Source organism: Macaca thibetana, chromosome 11, assembly GCF_024542745.1.
Source record: "Macaca thibetana thibetana isolate TM-01 chromosome 11, ASM2454274v1, whole genome shotgun sequence".
Taxonomy (NCBI): Eukaryota; Metazoa; Chordata; class Mammalia; order Primates; family Cercopithecidae; genus Macaca; species Macaca thibetana.
Window position 1 is genome coordinate 29391747 of NC_065588.1, and position 20883 is coordinate 29412629.

General features: G+C 37.7%; 1 protein-coding gene across 3 annotated transcripts in view; it reads left to right on the forward strand.

Annotated features, from left to right (window-relative positions):
- FAR2 (fatty acyl-CoA reductase 2) overlaps positions 1-20883 on the forward strand; it is a 209780-nt gene that overhangs the window by 105438 nt on the left and 83459 nt on the right. The gene's annotated exons all lie outside the window — the stretch shown is intronic.

A 20883-nucleotide genomic window follows, 5' to 3' on the forward strand; every position in this document is an offset into this window, starting at 1 on the left:
TTGAGATGGAATCTTGCTCTATGGCCAGGATGGAGTGCAGTGGCACGATCTTGGCTCACTGCAACCTCTGCCTCCAGGGTTCAAGCAATTCTCCTGCCTCAGCCTCCTGAGTAGCTGGGACTACAGGTGCATGCCACCATGCCCAGCTAATTTTTGTATTTTTAGTAGAGACGGGGTTTCACCACGTAGGCCGGGATGGTCTCGATCTCTTGGCCTCGTGATCCACCCGCTTTGGCCTTCCAAATGCTTGGATTACAGGCATGAGCTACCGTGCCTGGCCCTGTCTGCCCTTTTAAAGTAAATCTTCCCAATAATATTGTTCTTACTTTACAAATGAGGAAATAGCAACTGGTATGGGCTGCCATTTGCCTAAGATCATGGCTAGTAAATGGTAGAGATAAAATTCAAACCCACATCTGCCTTATTTATGTTTCAGTACTCATCATATTAGTCATCCCCTGAATCAGAATGGGGTTGGGCTTGGCGGTCTCCAAATCTGCAAGTTTAATAGGTAAACTCCCCAGATGGTTCTTTCTGATTTGCATTAAAGTATGAGAACCACTACTGCCTTGCCCTGGTTCAACTCCTCCATACCTCTGACCTAGACCATTGACATGGACTTCAGATGTGTGTTTCTTGTCTCATTCTCAGCCTCTTCTGGTCATTATAATTTTAGTGCTCAGAAATATCCAGTCCCTATAAAAATCTACCTCTTTATGTCAGCACTGGATTTCCATCTTCTGTTGTCATCTATTCTTCTAGCTTGGGATTCTTTGCTTTCCTCCCAGGAACTAATTTCTACAGCCATACTTTGCACTTAGAATATACATCGGACTTTCTCATCTCCCCTTGCTTTCCTAACATCACTACTCCAAATACCTTCTTGCATTCCCGCATCTCCAATAATACTTCTCATTCAAAACCAGCTTCACAGTACACAAATGATTTACTGTTCATCACCAAAAGGGGCCAAAACTCCTTCCTGTAGTCACCTTACTATTTTAATATTATATAATATTGTTATACATAATATGCTATATATAATTATATAAGTATAGCTAGATATATATAATTACAGTTTTATATATATTATATATATATACACATCAGATTTTCCTTTTTACTATCATGGTACACGGAAATTAGGATGCTTTGAGATCTAACCCTTTCATGTCAGGCTAATACAGTAAGTTTATTAATCATTGGTATGCTATTCTATTATCTGTGCATGCATTTGCACTATATTTTTAAACATTTAAAAAGCCATTTGTTTCAACTTTTAACATTGGAAAGCAAGAACTCAGAGAAAAAGATAAAGTTTAAAAAACTTTTAGTTATTGATTTGAGAAGATATCTCAACATTTCACCTCTTCTAATTCCACCTCTTTCTGACTGGAGGCAGGCCCTTAGAAAATAGGCAGGAATTTAGACTTAGAATTCTTCTGTCTTTCCCTTAGCTCCACACCTTTACAATAGCTTAGAGTGAGATATGCAGAAATCAAAAGGAAATCAAAATTCACTTTAGATTGATAAATAAACAAAATAAACATAGGTATTTGCCCTAGATATAAAACAGGTCAATAACAAATTAAGAATTATATGGCAGAGTTTAGACCATAAAACAGCAGCCTTAATAATATGAAAAAATTAAATTATTGTATTTTTATTCTTATGTGCTATAGCTACTACTCACAGTTTAACACTGATATCAAGTAATTTTTGCAGATCTGTGAGTACCTTCTCTTAAAGACAAATGCCTAAAACCTTTGCTGATTTTTAAATAGAATTGTATATTACCAGAGAAAAATAAGTATATCTTTGAAGTTTATTGTTCTTCTGACATGGAACAAGTTCCTATGGAGACAATTTTGGTGGGGAAATTATTAGCTTTAATTTATCATTAGTTCTTCATAAAGAACTAATATTTCATAGTAATTAATAACTGACATAAAGAACTAACTGCATATTTACAAACCATATATTTACATTTATTCATGTATTTCCTAAGGGACTGTCAATTTATTGGCACAGGTTATGATCAGTAACTTCCATTAGGAAATAAGGATTTCCAGTTTACTATATTATATTGATTTGCACATAATTAACCCTCACATTAACTTTTTTAGGAAACGTAACTTTCCACATGGTTCAATAATAATTACTTGATGTGTGGCAGTGACTAAGCTCCTGGAGTCTCACTGTATGAAGCAACTAATGCTGTGTCTTTTCTTCTGACAGATACAGTTAATAAATACTATGTCTAATCATTGACATTAACAAATTCTCCTAATCCACATATCTGCAAAAGAACAATGTGTTTTTATATCGATCATCTTTTTGTTGCAAACAGTAAGTTGTACAATGATGTTGTAGCAGTTTTTCAGTGTAATTCCATGAATCAATAGTCTTCTTCGTGGGCTTAGTTTATGATGCTGAATCAATCTCCTTTTAAGCAAGGCCTTGTTAAAGGTCTTCAGACATTTAAACTATTTTGTTTCCACTTCATTTCCTTTGTTGAATAACACATTGAGATACAGTTGTAAGAACTGGGAAATAGAAGTTTTCAACTCTATTTCTAAACTCTGCATGAATGAACCTGTATAACTGTCTTAACCCATATGAGTGGCAGAGGAAATAACTATCTTGTGAGAAGAAATTAAGATGTTTTTCATGTCATGGTAGTACAATAAGTTTATTAATCGTTGGTATGCTATTCTATTATCTGTGCATGCATTTACACTATATTTTTCAACATCATTAAATAGCCATTTGTTTCAACTTTTTACATCAGGAAGTAAGAACTCAAAGGAAAAATACTTTTTAAAACTTTGAGTTATTTATTTGAAAGGATATCTCTACATTCCACCTCTTCTAATACATGTATTTTTATGTGTGACATCTGTGATCTTTGATGTTCATAGTAAATAGGTAGAAATTTCTTGGCATCACAATTACTTTGGTGTAACTAGAAGCTTAGACTTAGAATGTGGCTGAACTGGAGTCAAGCTCTGCTGCTTCTGATACTATCCATTTGCTACTATCATTAGAAATGTAAATATCAAGTAAGCAGATTATTTTATTATTATTACTTTTAAGGGTAAAAAAAACCCAAATCATAGGGGCAAAATAGACTTACATTAAGGATATAGTCTAAGGTGCAAGACATTATCTGGAATGAGAACAGCCTCAATCAAATTCCCTACACCAATTTCTCTTACCTCTCACATCTGAATCAATGGGAATGCTCATTAAAATGCCTCTACCTGGGCCTTATCTCAGCCTTTCTAAATTAAAATCTCAGAAAATGAGATCTAGTAAAGAGTGATCTTTAGAAAGCTTTCCAAGTGACTCAAACGCTCACTAGCATTTGTGCACCAGCCCCTTTTTGTGCTTTCAGTCTTGATTCATTCATTCATTGATTCAACAATATTTATTGAGTTACTTTGCATTGTTCTGTGCTAGTTCGTGTGTGAGGACTAATATGACACAAAATACAGTCTCTGTTTCAAGTGTTTAGTCAGTCAGGGTAACAAGATGTGTCCTCACTATTTATTAATACATAACCACTAGGTAGGTAGATCCAGGGCAAAATAGCATTAACAGCCTCAACATGTAACATCCTGAACAAGAGAGACATCAATCTGTCCTGGTCAGATCACTGGGATCCATTGGTCCAGCCAATCTCTCCTGCTTTATTTGATTATTAAGGCAGCTCTGTGGGATAGGTAGAATATTATTTAATAGAAGAGAAAACTGAATCTCAGATCTGTAGAGATTCCAGATTCAGATTTACATGAACAGTTAGCAATAGATCAGATTTACTGTCCAAGTTTTCTGGTTTCTAGCCCAGTATTCTTATCATTTCACCCATCTTATACCTCATATTATTTATCTTGTTACTTAAGCTGAGATGGTCTAGAAATAGAAGAATTTTTAAAAGATGACATGATTTCAGTAATGAACGGTTTAGTTGAAAAATAGACAAAAGAAATAATTTCAAATTAAATCAATACAACTCCCTTTCTGTCAATAAGTATTTTACATTTAGCTGCCAACCCATCAAGCAAGAATTCTGTTCATTAAAAATGTGAGGGAAGTCCTACATATAGTGAATGTGTTAGGAGAAAATATAATGGATTAATTTTGTGTAAACTTGGCTGGGCCACAGAAATAAATTTGCGAGGGGTGCCCCAGCATCCTAGAAGAGCTCTGTGATCGCCCTTCCTGAAAAACAGAATTTACAGTGGAAACTCCTGTCACTGAATTGGAAAACCTAACTGCAATGGGAGTAATCGGATCCTAGGGTGGCAGGGACCAAGTAGTGGCACTCAATTTTCAAAGACAAGGTGGGCATGGTTACTGTAATGAACAGCAGAGTCGAAACAGCAATCAGAAGAGTCTGACTGGAAGAGACCTGCGGCATTGGCTAGTTGATTAGAATATTCCTAGAAGTGAAGTGGATGGAGAAGTCTATTAATCTTACTTGATCTGTATAAACAGAAAAGCTTTAGGTCAACTGAACAAAAGGTGTAGCTTGACTCATCAAGACAGAGAATCATGGCCCCACTGATCAATTCCCAGACGTGACCAGTTTACAGACCCAGAACCTTTTGAATGACCTTGGGGTCAGGTCCCCTGAGGAAGGACCCTGATACACTGCCAAAAATTTAAACTTAATCTTTCTCCCAGCCTTTCCCAAAGGCACCCTTGGCCCTTTACTAAGGAGGCTGTGAGTTGGGAAAAAAGGAAATAACCAGACTTTTGAGGGGTAACTGGAGACTGGTCTGAACTGACACTAATTCCAGGAAACCCTAAACATCACTGTGGCTCTCCACTCAGAATTGGAGGTCAGTTTTAGTTTAGGTCTGTCTCACAGTAGACCCAGTGAGACCCCAAATCCATCCTGTGGTGATTTCCCTAGTTCCAGAATGCATAACTGGAAGAGATATCCTCAGCAACTGGCAGAATCCATACATTAGTTCCCTGACTTGTGGAGTGAGGGAATTATGGTGGGAAAGCCTAAGAAGAAACAACTAGAACTGCCTCTATCTAGAAAAGTAGTAAACCAAAAGCAATACCACATTCTTGGAAAGATTACAGAGACCAATACCACCATCATGGATTGTGCAAGGCTATGACCATGCTATGACCAGCTTAGCAAATACCAGCTACTATATAGCAAATACCAGCTATGACCATGTGACCAGCTACAGAAATGAGGACTGTCATAATCATGAATATCTCTTCCTTACTTTGCTATGAATGTGTGTGTGTAGCAAATATTTCTTTCTTCCCTCTCTTGTCCCTTTATCATGTAACATAAGATGTGTTGACTTTTTATTGTAGTATTTGAGAATTGTTAACTTTCCATCATAAAATTTAAGTTACAGATATCACGAAAAAAAAGTAAACATCAACCAAGAGCTTTGCATCCTCTTCTGGGGAAAGGGTTAGTGTGTTTTTGGTTGTACGCAGGATAGTTGTATTTATGTTAAATGGAATTATAACCTTCTTATTGACATTAAGTATGGTTTAAAGAGATGCATATAGGCACCAAGTTGACACGGGTGGACTCGTGATGGTTAATTTTACGTGTCAACTTGGCTGGGCCACAGTGCCCAGGTATTTGGTCAAAGTTATTCTGGATATTTCTGTGAAGGTGCTTTTGGATGAGATTAACATTTACACTGGTGAACTTTGAGTGAAGTAGGTTACCCTTCATTATGTGGGTGGGCCTCCTCCAATCTGTTGAAAGCCTTATGGAACTCTTCCCAGAGCCAAAAGAAATTATACCAACAGATGGCCTTTGGATTCAAACTGCAACTCTTCCCTGGGTCTCCACTTTGCTAGCCTAACCTGCAGATTTTAAATTTTCCAAGCCTCCACAAATTACGTGAGACAACTCCTTAAAGTAAATGATTCTCTCTCTCTCTCTCTCTCTCTATATATATATATATATAATCTATAAATATATATATACACACAGACACACATATAGATACTTTTGTATATCTCTCTAGATATATGTATATGTGTGTGTATCTCTCTATATATGTATATATGTATATATATGTATCTCTATACAGAGATACATACATATATGTATGTATATACACACATTCCTCTATATAGACACATATATATGTATGTGTAGATACATATATACACATAGAGAGATATATGTATATACACAGATATATACAGATGTAGTATGTATCTATACATATATAGAAAGATATATCTAGATAATGATTAATATTTAGGAACTGATGTTATCTAGATAACTCTATAGAGAGAGAAATGGAGAGAGAGAGATCCCTCTCAACACACAGAATTCTTTGAATCTTCAAAAAAGGCAATGGAATTACCTAAAGATGAGATTGACTTGATTATTCATAGAATCATCTGCATATAGCAACCAATACTAAACAGCTTTTTTTTGTTTGTTTGTTTGTTTGTTTTTTGAGGCGGAGTCTCGCTCTGTCGCCCAGGCTGGAGTGCAGTGGCCGGATCTCAGCTCACTGCAAGCTCCGCCTCCCGGGTTTACGCCATTCTCCTGCCTCAGCCTCCCGAGTAGCTGGGACTACAGGCGCCCGCCACCTCGCCCGGCTAGTTTTTTGTATTTTTTTTTTAGTAGAGACGAGGTTTCACCGTGTTAACCAGGATGGTCTCGATCTTCTGACCTCGTGATATGCCCGTCTCGGCCTCCCAAAGTGCTGGGATTACAGGCTTGAGCCACCGCGCCCGGCCTAAACAGCTTTTTTCTATGCTTACTCCATGCTAGCTCAATTGCCATTCTTTCTTGAGTTTACCCATAATAGGTTTGACTGAATGAAATTGAGAGACACAAGTTATTTGATAGCTGAGGTTATGGGCTAATTTATAGCACAGAGACTGGAGATAGAAAGATATCTAAATATCTATAAATATATCTCTCTGTAGAGATTGGGTAGAGAAGATAGATAGATGATTGATTGATAGATATCCTGTTGGTCATTTCTCTGGAGAACTCTAAACTAATACAATGATAATCTATTTTAAAAAGCCTTTAATTCTAAGCAAAGCATAAAAAAATGTGTTGGTTTACTATCCATTCAGTTGAACTCCTGTTCTCATTGGGTTTTAATAGATCAACCATTCTTTTATTTGTAAGCTGATCCGATTTATAAATCACCAAGAGCAAATAAAAAGCATCACAATTTACATTTAATTGTGCCTCTCTATTTCATTTCATCATCTTCATAGGCTGATGCTGTTTGACTTATAACTTATAACTTACAATATTAACAACAGGTCGCATTTTTATAATGCTTTGCATTTAGCAAGGATGTTTACACATTCATTGGGGGCACTTAACATAGTGTGTAGCACATAGTAGACATTCAATACATGTGTTTAATCTATTATATTGAAATGGTGGATTTAGGTCATATCCTTTCCTTCTTCGTTTCTGTTAAACTTGATATTTTTTAAAAAGACTTACTAATGTGCTAAGCAGGAGCAATCTAAGAAGAATGTATTGAGGTGATTGCTAAATTTGGTGTTCTTAAGACCAGCTTTGACTATCTCTCCCCCGCTGGGACCATTTACAAATTGGTTTTTCTTGACTATGGAGTATTGCTAATCCAATTAGTGAGGCCTGTTCCCAACAGCTGTCCACAATTCCCCTGGGAGTTAATATTCCTCTACCAAGAACTTAAAAATTCTCCGGGAAAAACTCATATAACAAGCCCATAGTGAAAAGTACCTAAGTTCATTGATGAATTGAACAATTTGGGGTATACTCAGGAAATTAAGGCAATAAAAAGAAAGAAATCTAGATGAAAACTTTTTTTCATTAAGTGTTTGACAAACAGATATGTGACTGATATACAATTGTTTTTGTTTGCTTTAAGCAATGGGATCTTGCTATTTTAGGGTGGTCCCAAACTCCTGAGCTCACAATCCTCATGCTTCAGTCTCTTGAGTAGCTAGGGATTCAGGTGTGTGCCATTGTGCCCAGCCTGATATATACATTTTCAAGGCTTGGATCAATTAGATCTTTGTAATTCATCATAAAAATACCTGGCTGTATTGTCACAAATGTGTGAAAACCAAGAACTAAGATCATACTATTCTGCTACAAAATGGGAATATGAAACAGCTACATTTGCTTTATTATAAAAGTTTACTCCAGGCCGGGCACAGTGGCTCATGCCTGTAAACCCAACACTTTGGGAGGCCGAGGTAGGCGGATTACTTGAGGTCAGGAGTTCAAGACCAGCCTGGCCAACATGGTGAAACCCCATCTCTACTAAAAATACAAAATGTTAGCCAGGCGTAGTGGTGGGCACCTGTAATCCCAGCTACTTGGGAGGCTGAGGCATGAGAATCGCTTGAACCCAGAAGGCAGAGGTTGTAGTGGATAGAGATTGTGCCACTGCACTCCAGCCTGGGTGACAGAGCGAGATTCTGTCTCAAAAAATAAATAAATAAATAAAATTACTCCAGAAATTAAAAGGTTGATATCAATTATTATGCACTATTTGACTCACTAGTCAAAAAAATTTACATCTCTATTCAGATGCATTTGTGTGTGTATTAGTTTGCTTGGACTTCCATAACAGAATACCAGACTATACCAGAATGGGTTGCTTAAACAACAGACAGTTCTGGGGGCTAGAAGTTCAAGATCAAGGTGGTGATAAAATTAGTTTGTCAAAAAAATTTACATCTCTATTCAGATGCATTTGTGTGTGTATTAGTTTGCTTGGACTTCCATAACAGAATACCAGACTATACCAGAATGGGTTGCTTAAACAACAGACACTTATATTCTCACAGTTCTAGGGGCTAGAAGTTCAAGATCAAGGTGGTGATAAAATTAGTTTCTGGAAAGGCCTTTCTTCCTGGCTTGCAGACTATTGCCTATTATTCTCTCTGTGTCCTCACATAGCCTTTCTCTGTGTCTGCCTAGAGAGCTCTCTGGTGTCCCTCCCTCTGCTTATGAAGACATCAGTCCTGTCAGATTAGGGCCCTGCCCTGGTGACCTCATTTAACCTTAATAACCTTCTAAAGTTCCTGTCTCCAAATACTATCACATTGTAGGGTAGGGCTTCAACATATGAATTTTAGGGGGACACAGTTAGGCCCATGACAATGTTTATTAATGTCAGTTGGGCCACACTTTTAAAAATAACTGAAATATGTCTTAAACTAAGAAAGTATGTTTTGCACATTTTTTTATACTACTAGTGCCCACAGCAAAAGTAGAGACGATAAAATACTGGCTATCACTACTTTCTTTTTTCTTTTTTCTTTTTCTTTTTTGAGATGGAGTTTCATTCTTGTTGCCCAGGCTGGAGTGCAATAGCACAATCTTGGCTCACTACAACTTCTGCCTCCCAGGTACAAGGGATTCTCCTGTCTCAGCCTCCCAAGTAGCTCAGATTACAGGCATGCACCACCATGCCTGGCTAATTTTACTACTTTCTAAGAACTTCTTTTTAAAGTAGGTATTATTAAATTGCCTTTTTAGTTTATCTTATTATTTTTATTTTATTTATTTATTTATCCTTGAGATGGAGTCTCACTCTATCACCCAGGCTTGAGTGCAGTGGCGCAATCTCAGCTCATTTCAACCTCTGCCTCCCGGGTTCAAGCAATTCTACTGCCTCAGCCTCCTGAGTTGCTGGGATTACAGGCGCCCACCACCATGCCTGGCTAATTTTTTGTATTTTTTAGTAGAGACAGGGTTTCACCAAGTTAGCCAAGCTGGTCATGAACTCCTGATCTCAGGTGATCCACCCGCCTCAGCCTCCCAGAGTCCTGGGATTACAAGCATGAGCCACCATGCCCGGCCTTACTATTTTTTTAAATTATTATTGTTTTTTTAAAACACAGGGTCCCGCTTTGTCACCCAGGCTAGAGTGCAGTGGTGCCATCATAGCTCACTGCAGCCTTGAACTCCTGGGCCCAAGGGATCCTCCTGCCTCAGTCTTCCTAGCAGCTGGGATTACAGGCATGTGCCACCATGCCCTACTATGTTTTTTATTTTTAGTAGAGATGGGGTCTCACTATAATGCCTAGCCTGGTCTCAAACTCCTGGCATCAAGCGATCGTTGTGCCTCAGCCTCCCAAAGTGCTAGGATTACAGACAGGAGCCATCACACCCTACCTAAATTGCCTTTTGAAAGTCATGAAAACATAGTACAGACAGGAAGCAAAGTTCTATAGCCTTAATCCTACTACACTATTATACAATTACTCTCATTTATTTCACTCCTCTCCAATCTTTTCCACTGATAAAAATTACAGGGTGTCGGGAGCGGTGGCTCATGCCTATAATGCCAGCAATTTGGGAGGCTGAGGCGGGTGGATCACTTGAGGTCAGGAGTTCCAGACCAGCCTGACCAACAAGGTGAAACCCTGTCTCTACTAAAAAAATAAAAATAAAATAAATACAAAAATACAAAAATTAGCCAGGCATAGTGGCAGATGCCTGTAGTCCCAGCTACTCGGGAGGCTGAGACAGGAGAATTGCTTGAACCCGGAAGACAGAGGTTGCAGTGAGCCGAGATCACACCACTGCACTCCAGCCGGGGTGACAGAGCAAGACTCTGCCTCAAAAAACAAAACAAAAAATCACAAGGATTTGTAATAGACATGACATAAGTTTATGTGTAAACTTTTTTCATTGACATTATTTTGAATATTATTTTGTAAATGCTTTTCCTAACATAATTATTGAAAGAATTTCAATGTTTAATTTTGATGAAGCAGAAAAACTTCCATTTACTGATTTTTACGAAAAAGCAATGACTTTCTTTGATATAATCAGCTCATATTATCATGCCTTTTGCCAGTCAAAACTCTATTTTTCTACATGAGATGTCTCTCAACACACAGTATTTTCTTTGAGCCTTCAAAAAAGCCAACAGAATTATCTGAAAATGAAATTGACTTGATTATCTATAGAATTATCCATATACAGCAACCAATACTAAATGACTTTTCTCTCAGCTGACCCTGTGCTGGGTCAATCATCACTCTTTTTTGAGTTTGCCCATAATAGATTTGGTTGAATGAAATTGAGAAGCTCAAGTTTTGTGAGAGCTGGGATTATGGACTCATTGATAGCACAGACACTGAAAGAAACTTGGTGAAAATGAGAAGTGGGAAATCTTTCTCTTGAAAAATCTTCCTTCATCTCCACTTTCAATATTATCAAGATTTTCCATACATGTAATTTGCTTGGGTCAATGTAATTAGTTATGAATGATTTATTATAAAGTAAAGATTGGTAGGTCATGTTTGTACTTAGCTTCATGGGCAGAAATTTAAGTCTTGAATTTTGACTTTTTAAAGAATGTGCTGGTATGAAATGAAAATTAAAGAAGGTTCTAGGAAAATGGTTCTTTGGCAGAAGGAATTTTTCCCGCTGGAGCACCTTTAGCAAAGTCTGGAGACATTTTTGTCATCACCCCTGGCAGATAGGGTCAGGTGGGAGCAGTAGCTTTTCCCATCTAATGAAGGGAGGCCAGGGATGCTGCTAAACATCCTACATTGCACTGGATAACTTTCACAACAGAGAATGATCTGGCCCAAAATGTCAATAGTGCCAAGATAAAAAATCCTTGGTCAAGAGTAACATTCCTGAGAGGAAAACCATCTTGTTTCTTTCCAAAAATGTTTCTCTCTAGTGGACAACCAAGACACTTGGATAAATTTGTCTTTCTTACGTGTTTGAATCTTAATTTTTTTATATTCCATAAGAACCGCCTAAAGAATAAAGTTCCCATATGCTGAAACCTGCAACAAATGTATAACTTAACGCACCTATAATGATTTAATATTTTAACGTCAGTTCTCTAGGAATTAGAACAGACTCATTTTATCACCAAAAAGACAGAAAACTCTCTCTACTCATAACTATGAAAAATTCGTGATCTTTACTCCAGAAGAGAAATGAAAAATGTAACCTTCATAAAGCCTGTTCATTGCTAACCCCAGTGCCTAGACAGTGCCTGACACATGTAGGCATTCAGTAAAAATACATAGACTGACTCTCTTTTTTCTTTTTTTCATTCAGTCATCCAATATCGTACATTATATAGGATGCTTGAGAGGGTTAGTATTCTGGAGATTGCCAAAGTGACTTAGACATCTCACAAGCCATATCGTGAGCATGAGGGGTAGGAAATTATACTCTGCTCTCTGCATTAGTAGTCTGAGAAAATGTGAAAGGAGGCCATGACCCAGTGAGCTGTTCTAAAGTAGAAGGAGGACCTTCTGGAGTTGCAGATATGCTATTATTGACTGTAAAACTATTTTAGTTTAAAAATAATTAAATTAATTATTTTATTGAGTTATATTATGGGTTAACAATTCCTAAACTTAACAAAGTTGTAACATATGAAATTGGATTACAGGGAGCCAAATTTGATAGGTTGCTGCAAAAGTAATTGTGGTTTTTGCCATCGAAAGTAATGGCAAAAACCACAATTATTTTTGCACCAACCTGATTTATAGGCATTTCTGCAATGAGGCATCAAGCCATATCTTGAATGTGGAAGCAAGAGGTAGAAGAAACATCTCTGATGCAGCTTTGTCCTGAGGGGAGGAATTCCTTTTGACATTTTTCAGAATCACTTAAATTGATTAAAATCAGGACACAACTCCTGTGCCACCTCCTCATGACAATTGGGTAACGAGGGCCAGAAGATACTGGCTTATGTTTTGTTTTCCTGTGAAAGCACTCAGTGTCCTCTGCCACAGGATTTATTGTGTTTGGGAAATATCTGGACTCTGGACAGAGCCAGGAAATTCCCTTCTTTGGGGACACATTGAGTCTTCCTTTGTTCCACAAGAAATAGATTCAGAGTAACAAGAGGAAACAGAGCAAAATGGCTAAATAGGAGCCTCCAGTGATTGTACCCCCTGCAGAAACACCAAATTGAACAACTATCCTCATGAAATATCACCTTCACAAGAATCAAAAATCAGGTGAGCAATCACAGTACCTGGTTTTAATATCATATAAGGAAAGAAGCACTGAAGAAGCTAGGAAAGATAGTCTTAAATTCCCTATGCAGCCTCTCCTCTATACCCCCCAGGCAGCAGCCACGTGGAGCAGAGAGATAATCTGTGCAATTGGGGGAAAGAGTTCTCAGTGATTGTGGGACTTTGCATTAGAACTTAGTGCTGCCCTGTCAGAGAGTAAAGCAACACAGGACAGAACTCAGCCAGCGCCCACAGAGAGAACATTTAGACCAGCCTTAATCAGAGACAAATTGTCTATCCCAGTGGTCAGAACCTGAGGTGAGCAAGCCACACCACCATGGGCTAAAGTGCTCTGGGGTCTTAAACTTGAAAGATAGTGTAGGCTTGAAGGAGTACAATTCCTGGGCAAGTCTTGGTGCAGTGCTGGGCTGGGTTTGGAGCCAGTGGACTTGGGGTGCATGTGACCAAGTGAGAAACCAGCAAGGGCAGCCAAAGGAGTCCTTCACCATCCCTCCCCTAACCACAGGCAGTGCAGTTCACAGATCTGGTAGAGACTCTTTCCTTCTGCTTGAGGACAGGAGTGGAAAGAGTGAAGAGGACTTTGTCTTGCAACTTGGAACTCAGCTCAGCCACAGTGGGATAAGACACCAGGCAGAGTCCTGAGGTCCCCCATTCCAGGACCTAGCTGTTAGATGACAATTCTAGACACACCCTGAGCCAGAAGGACACCTGTTGCCTGTAAGGAAAAGAACCAGTCCTGGCAGGATTAGTCACCTGCTAAATAAAGAGCCCTTGTCCCTGAATAATCAACAGTGATAGCCAGGCAGCACTTGCCAAGGGCATTCGGTGAGATTCAGAGCTGTGCTGGCTTCAGGTGTGACCCAATGCATTTCTGGCTGTGTTGGCTATGGGGACAGACTCCTTCTGCTTGAAGACAGGGGAGGGAATAGTAGGAAGGACTTTGTCTTGTGGCTTGGGTGCCAACTGAGCCAATGTAGACAAGAGCATCAAGTAAATTCCAAAGGTACCTGACTCCAGGCCCTGGCTCCAGAAAGGCGTCTCTGCACCTGCCTGGTCCCGGGAAAGCTTACCACCCTGAAGGGAGACAAGCTCAGTTTGTTTGGGGGAAATTAAGAGAAGAAAACAAGAGTCTCTGCCTGGTAATACAGGGAATTCTCTTGGATCTTACCCAAGGCCACCAAGGCAGTACTTTCATGAGTATGCAACAGCCACAGTGTTGCTGGGTTTGGGGTATTCCCTAATGCAGTAAGGCTGCAGTGACAAAAGACATAGATCACAACACCTAGGTCCTTTTGAATACTTGGAAAGCCTTCCCAAGAAGGATGGACACAAATGAGCCCAAATTGCAATGATTACAATAAATACCTGATGCTTAAACATCCAGATACCAAAGAACATCCACAAGCATCAAGACCACCCAGGAAAACATGACCTCACCAAATGAACTAAATAAGGCACCAATGACCAATCCAAGATAACACAGAGAAGGAATTTAGAATACTATCAGATAAATTTAACAAAGAGATTGAAATAATTAAAGAATCAAATCTAAGAGTCATTGGCCTTAAAGAGGAGGTAGAGAGAGAGAGAGATCAGGTAGAAAGTTTACTCAAAGGGATAGGAACAAAGAAATTCCAAAACCTAAAGAAAGATACCAATATCCAAGTATAAGGAGGTTATAGAACACCAAGTAGATTTAACCCAAAGATGATTATCTCAAGACATATAATAATCAAACTTCGAAAGGTCAAAGATAAAGGATCCTAAAAGTAGCAAGAGAAAAGAAACAAACAACATGCAATGGAGTTCCAACACATCTTGTAGCAGACTTTTCAGTGAAAACCTTACAGACCAGGAAAGAGTGGCATGACATATTTAAAGTGCGGAAGAAAAAAATCTTTTACCCTAGAATAGAATATCTGGCAAAAATATTCTTCAAGCATGAAGGAGAATTAAAGACCTTCCCAAACAAACAAAAGCTGAGGGATTTCATCAACGCCAGACCTGTCCTGTAAAACTGCTAAAAGCAGTTCTTCAATCTGAGAGAAAAGGATGTTAAGGAGCAAGAAAAAATCATCTGAAGGTACTGAAAGCTCACTGGTAATAATAAGTACATAAACACAGAATATTATAACACTGTAACTGTAGTGAGTAAACTACACTTAAGCAGAAAGACTAAATGATGAACCAATCACAAATAATAACTCCAACAATTTTTCAAGACATAGCCAGTACAATAATACACAAAAAGAAAAAGTTAAAAAGTAGGGAGATGGGCCGGGCACGGTGGCTTAAGCCTGTAATCCCAGCACTTTGGGAGGCCGAGACGGGCAGATCACGAGATCAGGAGATTGAGACCATCCTGGCTAGCACGGTGAAACCCCATGTCTACTAAAAAATACAAAAAACTAGCTGGGTGAGGTGGTGGGCACCTGTAGTCTCAGCTACTCGGGAGGCTGAGGCAGGAGAATGGCATAAACCTGGGAGGCAGAGCTTGCAGTGAGCTGAGATCCGGCCACTGCACCCCAGCCTGGGCAACAGAGCGAGACTCCATCTCAAAAAAAAAAAAAAAAAAAAAAAAAAGTGGGGAGATGAAGTTAAAGTGTAGAGTTTTTATTAGTTTTCTTTTTGTGTGTGTGTTTTCTTTGTTTATGCAATCAGTGTTAAGTTGTCATGGGTTTAAAATAATGGGTTATAAGACAGCATTTGCAAGCCTCACATTAACCTCAAATTGAAAAACATACCAGGCATACCTTAAAAATAAAAAGCAAGAAATTAAGACTTGGCTTGGTGGCTCATGCCTGTAATCCCAGCACTTTGGGAGACCCAGGCGGGCAGATCAGCTGAGATCAGGAGATTGAGACCAGCCTGACCAACATGGATAAACTCCATTTCTACTAAAAATACAAAATTAGTCGGACGTGGTGGCGCATGCCTGTAATCCCAGCTACTCAGGAGGCTGAGGCAAGAGAATCACTTGAACCCCAGAAGCAGAGGTTGTGCTGAGCCAAGATCACACCACTGCACTCCAGCCTGGGCAACAAGAGCAAAACTCCATCTCCAATAAATACATAAATAAATACAGCAAGAAATTAAATCATACTACCAGAGAAAACCACCTTCACTAAAAGGAAGACAGGAAGGAAAGAAGGAAGAGAAGACCACAAAACAACCAGAAACTAAGTAACAAAATGGCAGGAGGAAGTCGTTACTTATCAATAATAACATTGAATGTAAATGGACTATGCTCACTAATCAAAAGTTATAGAGTGATTGAATGGATGAAAACATAAGACCTCATGATCTGTTGCCTACAATAAACACAGTTCACCTATAAAGATACACATATACTGAAAATAAAGGGATGGAAAATGATATTTCATGCTAATGAAAACCAAAAAAGAACACTAATAGCTATATTTTTATCAGACAAAATAGATTTCAGACAAAAACTTTAAGAAGGGACAAAGAATGTCATTATATAATGATAAAGATATCAAACCAGCAACAGGATATAATGATTGTAAATATATATGCACCCAACACTGGAGCCCCCAGATATATAAAGCAAATATTATTAGAACTAAAGAGAAATATAGACCTCAATACAATAACAGCAGAGGCTTCAACACCCCACTTTCAGCATTGGACAGACCTCTCAGACAGAAACTCAATAAAGAAACATTGGACTTAATCTGCACTATAGATCAAATGGACCTAATAGATATTTACAGAACACTTCATCCAACAGCTACAGAATACACATTCTTCTCCTCAGAACATGGATCATTCTCAAGGATAGACCATATATCAGGTCACAAAACAAGTCTTAAAACATTAAAAAAAAAATGGAAATAATATCAAGCATCTTCTCTGGCCAAAATGGAGTAAAACCAGAAATCAACAGCAAGACCAATTTTGGAAACTATACAAACACATAGAAATTAAACAATATGCTCCTGAATGACTAGTGGATCAATGAAGAAATTGAAAATTTACATGAAAAAAATGATAATGGAAACACAGCATACCAAAACCTATGGGATACAGTGAAAGCTGGACTGAGATAAGTTTATTCTTGGTAGGTTGTACATTCCTAAACATGTACATTCCTAAACATGTACAAGATTGAACCATTAACAAATTCAAAACCTGCATAGACCGATAACAAGTGATGAGACTGAAGCCATAATACAAACTCTTGCAGCTCATTACCTGATGGCTTCACTGCTGAATTTTGCCAGACATCTAAAGAAGAACAAATACTAATCCTAATCAAAGTATTCCAGAAAACAGAGGAGGGAGGAACACTTCCAAACTCATTTTATAATACCAGTATTACACTGATACCAAAACCAGATAAAGACACATCAAAGGAAAAAAAGGAAAGAAAGAAAGCTATAGGCCAATATCCCTGATGAACATTGAGGCAAAAATCCCCAAGAAAATACTAGCAAACTGAATTCAAGAACGCATTAAAAGATCATTCACCATGATCACATGGAATTTATCCAAGAGAGGCAAGGATGGTTCAACATGTGCAAATTAGTCAATATGATGCATCATACCAACAGAATGAAGGACAAAAACCATATGATCATTTCAATTAATGCTGAAAAAAGCATTTGATAAAATTCAACATCCCTTTATTATAAAAACACTCAAAAAATTGGGTATAGAAGGAACATACCTTAACACAATAAAGACTGTATATGACAGACCCACAGCTAGTATCATATTGAATGGGGAAAACTAAAAGCCTTTCCTCTAAGATCTGGAACACAACAAGGATGACCACTGTCACCAATGTTATTCAACATAGTGAAAGTCCTAACTAGAGTAATCAGACAAGAGAAATAGGCTAGGTGCAGTGGCTCATGCCTGTAATCCCAGCACTTTGGGAGGTCAAGGTGGGAGCATTGCTTGAGCTCAACAGTTTGAGACCACTGTGCAGTGTGGGCAACATAGTGGGATCCTGTCTCAAAAAATTAAAAAAAAAAAAAAAAAGAGAGAAAGGAGAGGGAGAAGGAGAAAGAGAGAAAAGGCATCTAAATTGGAGAGAAGAAGTTAAATCAGCCTTGTTTGCACATTATATGATCTTATATCTTGAAAAGCTAAACACTCCACCAATAAACTGTTAGAACTGATAAACAAATTCAGTAAAGTTGCAGAATACAAAATCAACATACAAAAATCAGTAGCATTTCTATATGCCCACAGTGAACACTCTGAAAAGGAAGGTAATCCCATTTACAATACCTACAAACAAAAAATTAAATACCTACAAATTAACTGATGAAATAAAAGATATCTACAATAAAACCTACAAAACATTGATGGAAGAAATTGACAAGGACACACACAAAAATGGAAAGATATTCCATGTTTATGTGTTGGAAGAATTAATAGTGTTAAAATGTCTATACTACACAAAGCAATCTACAGATTCAATGCCATCCTTATCAAAATACCAATGACATTTCTCACAGAAATAGAAAAAGTAATCTTAAAATTTATATGGAACCACAAAATACCCAGAACAGCCGAAGCTATCCTGGGCAAAAGGAATAAAACTGGAAGAATCACACTGCCTGACTTCAAATTATACTACAGAGCTATTGTAAGCAATACAACGTGCTACTGGCATAAAAACAGACACATAGACCAATGGAACAGAACAGATAATCTAGAAACAAATCCACACACCTAGAGTAAATTCATTTTTGACAAAGGTGCTGAGAACATACACTGGGGAAAGGACAGTCTCTTCAATAAATGGTTCTGGGAAAACTGGATATCTATATGCAGAAGAATGAAACTAGACCCCTATCTCTTGCCATTTGCAAAAATCAAAACAAATTGGATTAAAGATTTAAATATAAGACCTCTAACTATGAAACTGCTGCAAGAAAACATCAGGGAAAGTCTCCAGTACATTGGTCTGGGCAAAGATTTCTTGAGTAATACCCACAAATGTAGGCAACAAAAGCAAAAAATGGACAAATGGGATTACAAGTTTAAATGCTTCTGTACAGCAAAGGAAACAAACAACAAGGTAAAGAAGCAACCCACAGAATGAGAGAAAATATTTGTAAACTATCCATCTGACAGGGGATTAAGAACCAGATATATAAAGAACTCAAACAAGTCTACAGAACAAAATCTAATAATCCTACTTAAAAATGGGTAAAAATCAAAATAGACATTTCCCAAAAGAAAACATACAAATGGACAACAGGTATATGAAAAGGTGTGCGACATCAATGATCATCAAAGAAATGCGAATCAAAACTACAGTGAGATATCATCTCACTCCGGTTAAAATGGCTTTTATCCAAAGACAGACAATAACAAATGCTGATGAGGATGTGGAGAAAATTGAAGCATCATATACTGTTGATAGGAATGTACATTAGTATAATCACTATGGAGAACAGATTGGAGGTTCCTCAAAAAACAAGAAATGTACCATATGATCCAGCAATCCCACTGCTAGGTATATACCCCAACAAAAGGAAATCAGTATGTCAAAGAGATATCTGCACTCCCATATTTATTGCAGTGTTATTCACAATAGCCAAGATTTGGAAACAATCCAAGTGTCCATCCATAGATGAATGGATAAAGAAAATGTGGTAAATATACACAATGGAGTACTATTCAGCCATAAAAAGAATGAGATCCTGTCATTTGCAACAACATGGATGGAGGACATTACGTTAAGTGAAGTAAATCAGGTACAGAAAGACAAACTTGACATATTCTCACTTATTTGTGGGAAATAAAAATGAAAACAATTGAACTCATGGACAAAGAGAATAAAAGGATGGTTATCAGTGGCTAAGAGGGATAATGTTGAAGAGAGTGGGTAATGGGAACAAAAATACAGTTAAGCAGAATGAATAGGACCTAGTATTTGATATCAAAACAGGGTGACTAAGTCAACAATAATTTATTGCAAATTTAAAAATAACCAAAATAATATAATTGGGTTGTTTTAACAAAAAGAAAGGATAAATGTTTGAGGTGATGGGTACCCCCCTTACTCTGATGTGATTATTATACATTGCATGCCTACATCAAAACATCTCATGTGCCTTATAAATATACATACCTACTATGTACCTAAAGGTAAACACTATAGGCTCATTAGATATATCTTACTTTAGATAGAAATCTCTAAAATTTTAGATCATACAATGCAAAACTGTGTCTGGGGTCAAAATATCCTAACAGTATATTTCCATTTCTAGTAAATATGACTTTACTAGAGTATATGATAAGAGAAGCATGTGATATCTTCAGAACAAATGAGGTTGGGAAGTCACCCTCTCCAAACTCAATTTTCCTTCTATTTTTGTGCCAACCACATTTATTTATGCCTAATATCCTATTAAAGAAGTAGGATACCTCAACATTTTTAAAGAAATAGGCAAAATTTATCATGAAGTATAGTTATATTTGGTGAAAATACTTGGCTGTTATGATTGATTAAGTTTTAAATTGACTCCTTTTATTTGCAAAAGAAAATGGGTATACACAATGTACGAGACAGGACATTTAAAATAAATGCCAAAAAGAAAAGCTAGAAACCATTAAGAAGAAAAAATATAAAATCAGTGACTATGCTAATAGCCAATATTTGAGTCTACGCTATAGGCAACATATATTGCTAAGGGTTTTGCATGTATTCACTCATTCCATCCTTACCACAGCACTATTAAGTGGATACTTTCATTTCCCATATTTTTCTGATGAGTGACTGAAGAGAGGTTAGTAATTTCCTGAGATCACACAGCTAATAAGCGGTAGAACTGGGATTTTACTTCAGACAGCCTTGCTTAGAATTGAATGCTAATCTTGGGTGCTATTCTGCTCTCC